This window comes from Dama dama, unplaced genomic scaffold, assembly GCF_033118175.1.
Source record: "Dama dama isolate Ldn47 unplaced genomic scaffold, ASM3311817v1 ptg000088l, whole genome shotgun sequence".
Classification (NCBI taxonomy): Eukaryota; Metazoa; Chordata; class Mammalia; order Artiodactyla; family Cervidae; genus Dama; species Dama dama.
In genome coordinates, this window is record NW_026870905.1 from 5,902,548 (window position 1) to 5,910,453 (window position 7,906).

The window sequence follows — 7,906 nt, forward strand, 5'->3', positions numbered from 1 at the left end:
TCCTATTTTTCAGACCGTTTCATGCTAATCATATTTTTGACACCTGTTGAAGCTCTTCATATTTCTCACACATTTTCAGGCTATTCATGTTTTTCAACACCGCTTCATGCTCCTCCTATTTTTCAGACAGTTTCATGCTCCTCATATTTTTGACACCTTTTGAAGCTCTTCATATTTTTCACATCTTTTGAAGCTCTTTATATTTTTCACACATTTTCAGGCTCTTCATGTATTTCAACACCCCTTGTTGCTCCTCCGATTTTTCAGACCGTTTCATGCTCCTCATATCTTTGACACCTTTTGAAGTTCTTCATATTTCTGACACCTCGTCAGTCTCTTCATGTTTTTCAACACCGTTTCTTGCTCCTCCTATTTTTCAGACCGTTTCATGCTCCTCATGTATTTCACACCTTTTGAAGCTCTTCATATTTTGCACGCGTTCTCAGGCTCTTCATGTTTTTTCACAACCAATTCATGCTCCTCCTATTTTTCAGACCGTATCATGCTCCTCTTTATTTTCACACCTTTTGAAGCTCTTCATATATTTCACACCTTTTCAGGCTCTTCATTATTTTCAACACCACTTCATGCTCCTCCCACATTTCAGACCGTTTTACACTCATCTCATTTTTGACACCTTTTGAAGCTCTTCATATTTTTCACACCTTTTGAAGCTCTTCATTTTTTTCACACGTTTTCAGGCTCTTCATGTTTTTCAACACCACTTCATGCTCCTCCTATTTTGCAGACCGTTTCATGCTCCTCATATTTTTGACACCTTTTGAAGCTCTTCATATTTTTCCCACCTTTTCAGGCTCTTCATGTTTTTGAACACCGCTTCATGCTCCTCCTATTTTTCAGACCGTTTCATGCTCCTCATATTTCTGACACCTTTTGAAGCTTTTCATATTTTTCACACCTTTTGAAGCTCTTCATATTTATCAAACCTTTTGAAGCTCTTCATATTTTTCACCCCTTTTCAGACTCTGCATGTTTTTGAACACCGCTTCATGCTCCTCCTATTTTTGAGACCGTTTCATGCTCCTCATGTATTTCCCACCTTTTGAAGCTCTTCATATTTGTCACACCTTTTCAGGCTCCTCATGTTTTTCAACACCGCTTCATGCTCCTCCTATTTTTCAGACCGTTTCATGCTCCTAATATTTTTCACACCTTTTGAAGCTGTTCATATTTTTCACACCTTTTCAGGCTCTTCATGTTTTTGAACACTGGTTCATGCTCCTCCTATTTTTCAGACCGTATCATGCTCCTCATATTTTTCACACCTTTTGGAACTCTTCATATTTGTCACACCTTTTCAGGCTCCTCATGTTTTTCAACACCGCTTCATGCTCCTCCTATTCTTCAGACCGTTTCATGCTCCTCATATTTTTCACACCTTTTGAAGCTATTCATATTTTTAACACCTTTTCAGGCTCTTCATGTTTTTGAACACCGCTTCATGCTCCTCCTAATTTTTAAACCGTTTAATGCTCCTCATGTATTTCACACCTTTTGAAGCTCTTCATATTTTTCACACCTTTTCAGGCTCTTCATGTGTTTGAACACCATTTCATGCTCCTCCTATTTTTCAGACCGTTTCATGCTCCTCATATTTTTGACATCTTTTGAAGCTCTTCATATTTCTCACATCTTTTCAGGCTCTTCATGTTTTTGAACACCGCTTCATGCTCCTCCTATTTTTCAGACCGTTTCATGCTCATCTCATTTTTCACACCTTTTGAAGCTCTTCATATTTTTCAAACCTTTTGAAGCTCTTCATAATTTTCACACCTTTTCAGACTCTGCATGTTTTTGAACACCGCTTCATGCTCCTCCTATTTTTCAGATCGTTTCATGCTCCTCATGTATTTCACACCTTTTGAAGCTCTTCATATTTGTCACACCTTTTCAGGCTCTTCATGTTTTTCAACCCCGCTTCATGCTCCTCCTATTTTTCAGACCGTTTCATGATCCTCATATTTTTCACACTTTTTGAAGCTCTTCATATTTTTCACACATTTTAAGGCTCTTCATGTTTTTCAACATCGCTTCATGCTCCTCCTATTTTTCAGACCGTTTCAAGCTTCTCATGTATTTCACACCTTTGAAGCTCGTCATATTTTGCACACGTTTTCCGGCTCTTCATGTTTTTTCACAACCACTTCATGCTCCTCCTATTTTTCAGACCGTATCATGCTCCTCATATTTTTCACACCTTTTCAGGCTCTTCATTATTTTCAACACAACTTCATGCTCCTCCCATTTTTCAGACCGTTTTTTACTCATCTCATTTTTGACACCTTTTGAAGCTGTTCATATTTTTCACACCTTTTGAAGCTCCTCATGTTTTTGAACACCGTTTCATGCTCCTCCTATTTTTCAGACCGTTTCATGCTCCTCATATATTTCACAACTTTTGAAGCTCTTCATATATTTCACACCTTTTCAGGAACTTCATGTTTTTCAACACCTCTTCATGATCCTCCTATTTTTAAGACCGTTTCATATTCCTCATATTTTTGACACCTTTTTAGGCTCTTCATGTTTTTTACACCTTTTCAGGCTCTTCATGTTTTTCAACACCGCTTCATGCTCCTCCTATTTTTCAGACCGTGTCATGCTCCTCCTATTTTTGACACATTTTGAAGCTCTTCATATTTTTCACACCTTTTGAAGCTCTTCATATTTTTCAAACCTTTACAGGCTCTTCATGTATTTCAACACCGCTTCATGCTCCTCCTATTTTTCAGACCTAGTCTTTCTCCTCTTATTTTTGACAAATTTTGAAGCTCTTCATATTTTTCACACCTTTTGAAGCTCTTCATATTTTTCAAACCTTTACAGGCTCTTCATGTATTTCAACACCGCTTCATGCTCCTCCTATTTTTCAGACAATTTCATGCTCCTCATATTTTTCACACCTTTTGAAACTCTTCATATTTTTCACACTTTTTGAAGCTCTTCATATTTTTCACAGTTTTCAGGCTCTTCATGCTTCTGAACACCGCTTCATGCTCCACCTATTTTTCAGACCGTTTCATGCTCTTCATATTTTTCACACCTTTTCAGGCTCTTCATGTTTTTCAACATGGCTTCATGCTACTCCTATTTTTGATACCTTTTGAAGCTCCTCATATTCTTCAAACCATTTCATGCTCTTCTTTTTTTTCATCACCGCTTCATGCTCCTCCTATTTTTCAGACCGTTTCATGCTCCTCCTATTTTGAGACCGTTTCATGCTCCTCATATTTTTCACACCTTTAGAAGCTCTTCTTATTTTTCACACCTTTAGAAGCTCTTCGTATTTTTCTCACCTTTTCAGGCTCTTCATGTTTTTGAACACCACTTCATGCTCCTCCGATTTTTCAGACCATTACATGCTCCTCATATTTTTGACACGTTTTGAAGCTCCTCATAAGTTTCACACATTTTGAAGGTCTTCATATATTTCACACCATTTCAGGATCTTCATGTGTTTCAACACCACTTCATGCTCCTCCTATTTTTCAGACCGTTTCATGCTCCTCATAATTTTGAAACCTTTTGAAGCTCTTTATATTTTTCACACCTTTTCAAGCTCTTCATGTTTTTCAACACCACTTCATGCTCCTCCAATTTTTCAGGCCGTTTCATTGTCCTCATATATTTGACACCTTTAGAAGATCTTCATATTTTTCACACATTTTCAGGCTCTGCATGTTTTTCAACATCGCTTCATGCCCCTCCTATTTTTTAGACCGTTTCAGGCTCCTCATATTTTTGACACCTTTAGAAGCTCTTCATATTTTTCACACCTTTTCAGGCTCTTCATTTTTTTCAACACCTCTTCATGCTCCTCGTATTTTTCAACACCGCTTCATGCTCCTCCTATTTTTCAGACCGTTTCATGCTCCTCATAATTTTGACACTTTTTGAAGCTCCTCATATTTTTCACACGTTTTGAAGGTGTTCATATATTTCACACCATTTCAGGCTCTTCATGTTTTTCAACACCACTTCATGCTCCTCCTATTTTTCAGACCGTTTCATGCTCATCTAATTTTTGACAACTTTTGAAGCTCTTCATATTTTTCACACCTTTTCAGGCTCTTCATTTTTTTCAACACCTCTTCATGCTCCTCGTACTTTTCAACACCGCTTCATGCTCCTCCTATTTTTCAGACCGTTTCATGCTCCTCATAATTTTGACACTTTTTGAAGCTCCTCATATTTTTCACACGTTTTGAAGGTGTTCATATATTTCACACCATTTCAGGCTCTTCATGTTTTTGAACACCACTTCATGCACCTCCTATTTTTCAGACCGTTTCATGCTCATCTAATTTTTGACAACTTTTGAAGCTCTTCATATTTTTCACATTTTTGAAGCTCTTCATATTTCTCACACCTTTTCAGGCTCTTCATGTTTTTCAACACTGATTCATGCTCCTCCTATTTTTCAGACCGTTTCATGCTCATCTCTTTTTTGACACCTTTTGAAGCTGTTCATACTTTTCACACCTTTTCAGGATCTTCATGTTTTTGATCACCGCTTCATGATCCTCCTATTTTTCAAACCATTTCATGCTCTTCATATTTTTGACAACTTTTGAAGCTCTTCATTTTTTTCACAACTTTTCAGGCTCTTCATGTTTTTCCACACCACTTCATGCTTCCCCTAATTTTCAGACCGTTTCATGCTCCTCATGTATTTCACACGTTTTGAAGCTCTTCATATTTTTCACACCTTTCAGGCTCTTCATGTTTTTCAACACCGTTTCATGCTGCTTCTATTTTTCAGACCGTTTCATGGTCCTCATATTTTTCACACCTTTTGAAGCTCTTCATATTTTTCACACCTTTTCAGGCTCTTCATGTTTTTGAACACATCTTCATGCTCCTCCTATTTTTCACACCGTTTCATGCTCCTCATATTTTGACACATTTTGAAGCTCTTTATATTTTTCACAACTTTTCAGGCTCTTCATGTTTTTCAACACCGTTTCATGATCCTCCTATTGTTCAGACCGTTTCATGCTCATCTCATTTTTGACACCTCTTGAAGCTTTTCATATTTTTCACAACTTTTTAAGCTCTTCATGTTTTTGAAAACCGCTTCATGCTCCTCCTATTTTTCAGAGAGTTTCATGCTCCTCTTGTATTTCACACGATTTGAAGCTCTTCATATTTTTCACACCTTTTCAGGCTCTTCAAATTTTTCACACCTTTTCAGGCTCTTCAAATTTTTCACACCTTTTCAGGCTCTTCAAATGTTTCACACCTTTTCAGGCTCTTCAAATTTTTCACACCTTTTCAGGCTCTTCATATTTTTCACACCTTTTCAGGCTCTTCAAATTTTTCACACCTTTTCAGGCTCTTCAAATTTTTCCACACCACTTCATGCTTCTCCTATATTTCAGCCCGTTTCAAACTCCTCATGTATTTCACACCTTTTGAAGCTCTTCATATTTTTCACACCTTTTCAGGCTCTTCATGTTTTTGATCACTGTTTCATGCTCCTCCTATTTTTCAGACAGTTTCATGCTCATCTCAATTTTGACACCTTTTGAAGCTCTTCATATATTTCACACCTTTTCAAGCTCTTCATATTTTTCACACCTTTTCAGGCTCTTCATGTTTTTCAACACCGCTTCATGCTTCTCCTATTTTTCAGACCGTTACTTGCTCCTCATATTTTTGACACCTTTAGAAGTTCTTCATATTTTTCACACCTTTTCAGGCTCTTCATATTTTTCAGCACCGCTTCATGCTCCTCCTATTTTTCAGACCGTTTCAAGGTCCTCATATTTTTGACACCTTTTGAAGCTTTTCATATTTTTCACACCCTTTCAGGCTCTTCATGTTTTTGATCACCATTTCATACTCCTCCCATTTTTCAGACCGTTTCATGCTCCTCATATTTTTGACACCTTTTGAAGCTCTTCATATATTTCACACCTTTTCAAGCTCTTCATATTTTTCACACCTTTTCAGGCTCTTCATGTTTTTCAACACCGCTTCATGCTTCTCCTATTTTTCAGACCGTTACTTGCTCCTCATATTTTTGACACCTTTAGAAGTTCTTCATATTTTTCACACCTTTTCAGGCTCTTCATATTTTTCAGCACCGCTTCATGCTCCTCCTATTTTTCAGACCGTTTCAAGGTCCTCATATTTTTGACACCTTTTGAAGCTTTTCATATTTTTCACACCTTTTCAGGCTCTTCATGTTTTTGATCACCATTTCATACTCCTCCCATTTTTCAGACCGTTTCATGCTCCTCATATTTTTGACACCTTTTGAAGCTGTTCATATTTTTCACACCTTTTCAGACTCTTCATGTTTTGAACACCGCTTCATGCTCCTCCTATTATTCAGACAGTTTCATGCTTCTCATATTTTTGACACCTTTTGAAGCTCTTCATATTTTTCACACCCTTTCAGGCTCTTAATGTTTTTCAACACCACTTCATGCTCCTCCAATTTTTCATACGTTTTCATGCTCCTCATATTTTTGACACCTTTTGAAGCTCTTCATATTGTTCACACCTTTTCAGTCTCTTCATGTTTTTGAACACCGATTCATGTTCCTCGTATTTTTCAGGCCATTTCATGCTCGTCATGTATTTCACACTTTTGAAGCTCTTCATATTTTTCACACCTTTTCAGGATCTTCATGTTTTTCAACACCACTTCATGCTTCTCCTATTTTTCAGCCCGTTTCATGCTCCTCATATTTTTGACACCTTTTGAAGCTTTTCATATTTTTCACACCTTTTCAGGCTCTTCATGTTTTTGAACACCACTTCATGCTCCTTCTATTTTTCAGAGAGTTTCATGCTCCTCATGTATTTCACACGTTTTGAAGCTCTTCATATGTTTCACTCCTTTTGAATTCTTCATATTTTTCACACCTTTTCAAGCTCTTCATATTTTTCACACCTTTTCAGGCTCTTCATGTTTTTCAACACCGCTTCATGCTCCTCCTATTTTTCAGACCGTTTCATGCTCCACACATTTTGAAACCTTTTGAAGCTCTTCATATTTTTCACACCTTTTCAGGCTCTCCATGTTTTTCATCACCGATTCATGCTCCTCCTATTTTTGAGGCCGTTTCATGCTCCTCATATTTTTGACACCTTTTGAATCTCTTCATATTTTTCACACCTTTTAGGCTCTTCAAGTTTTTGAACAGCGCTTCATGCTCCTCATATTTTTCAGACCGTTTCATGCTCCTCATATTTTTCACACCTTTTGAAGCTCTTCATATTTTTCATATTTTTGAAGCTCTTCATATTTTTCACACTTTTTCAGGCTCTGCATGTTTTTGAGCACACCTTCTTGCTCCTCCTATTTTTCAGACCGTTTCATGCTCCTCATGTATTTCACACCATTTGAAGCTCTTCATGTTTTTCACACCTTTTCAGGCTCTTCAAATTTTTCACACAATTTCAGGCTCTTCAAATTTTTCACACCTTTTCAGGCTCTTCAAATTTTTCACACCTTTTCAGGCTCTTCAAAATTTTCACACCTTTTCAGGCTCTTCATATTTTTCACACCTTTTCAGGCTCTTCAAATTTTTCACACCTTTTCAGGCTCTTCAAATTTTTCCACACCACTTCATGCTTCTCCTATATTACAGCCCGTTTCAAACTCCTCATGTATTTCACACGTTTTGAAGCTCTTCATATTTTTCACACCTTTTCAGGCTCTTCATGTTTTTGATCACCGTTTCATGCTCCTCCTATTTTTCAGACAGTTTCATGCTCATCTCAATTTTGACACCTTTTGAAGCTCTTCATATATTTCACACCTTTTCAAGCTCTTCATATTTTTCACACCTTTTCAGGCTCTTCATGTTTTTCAACACCGCTTCATGCTTCTCCTATTTTTCAGACCGTTACTTGCTCCTCATATTTTTGA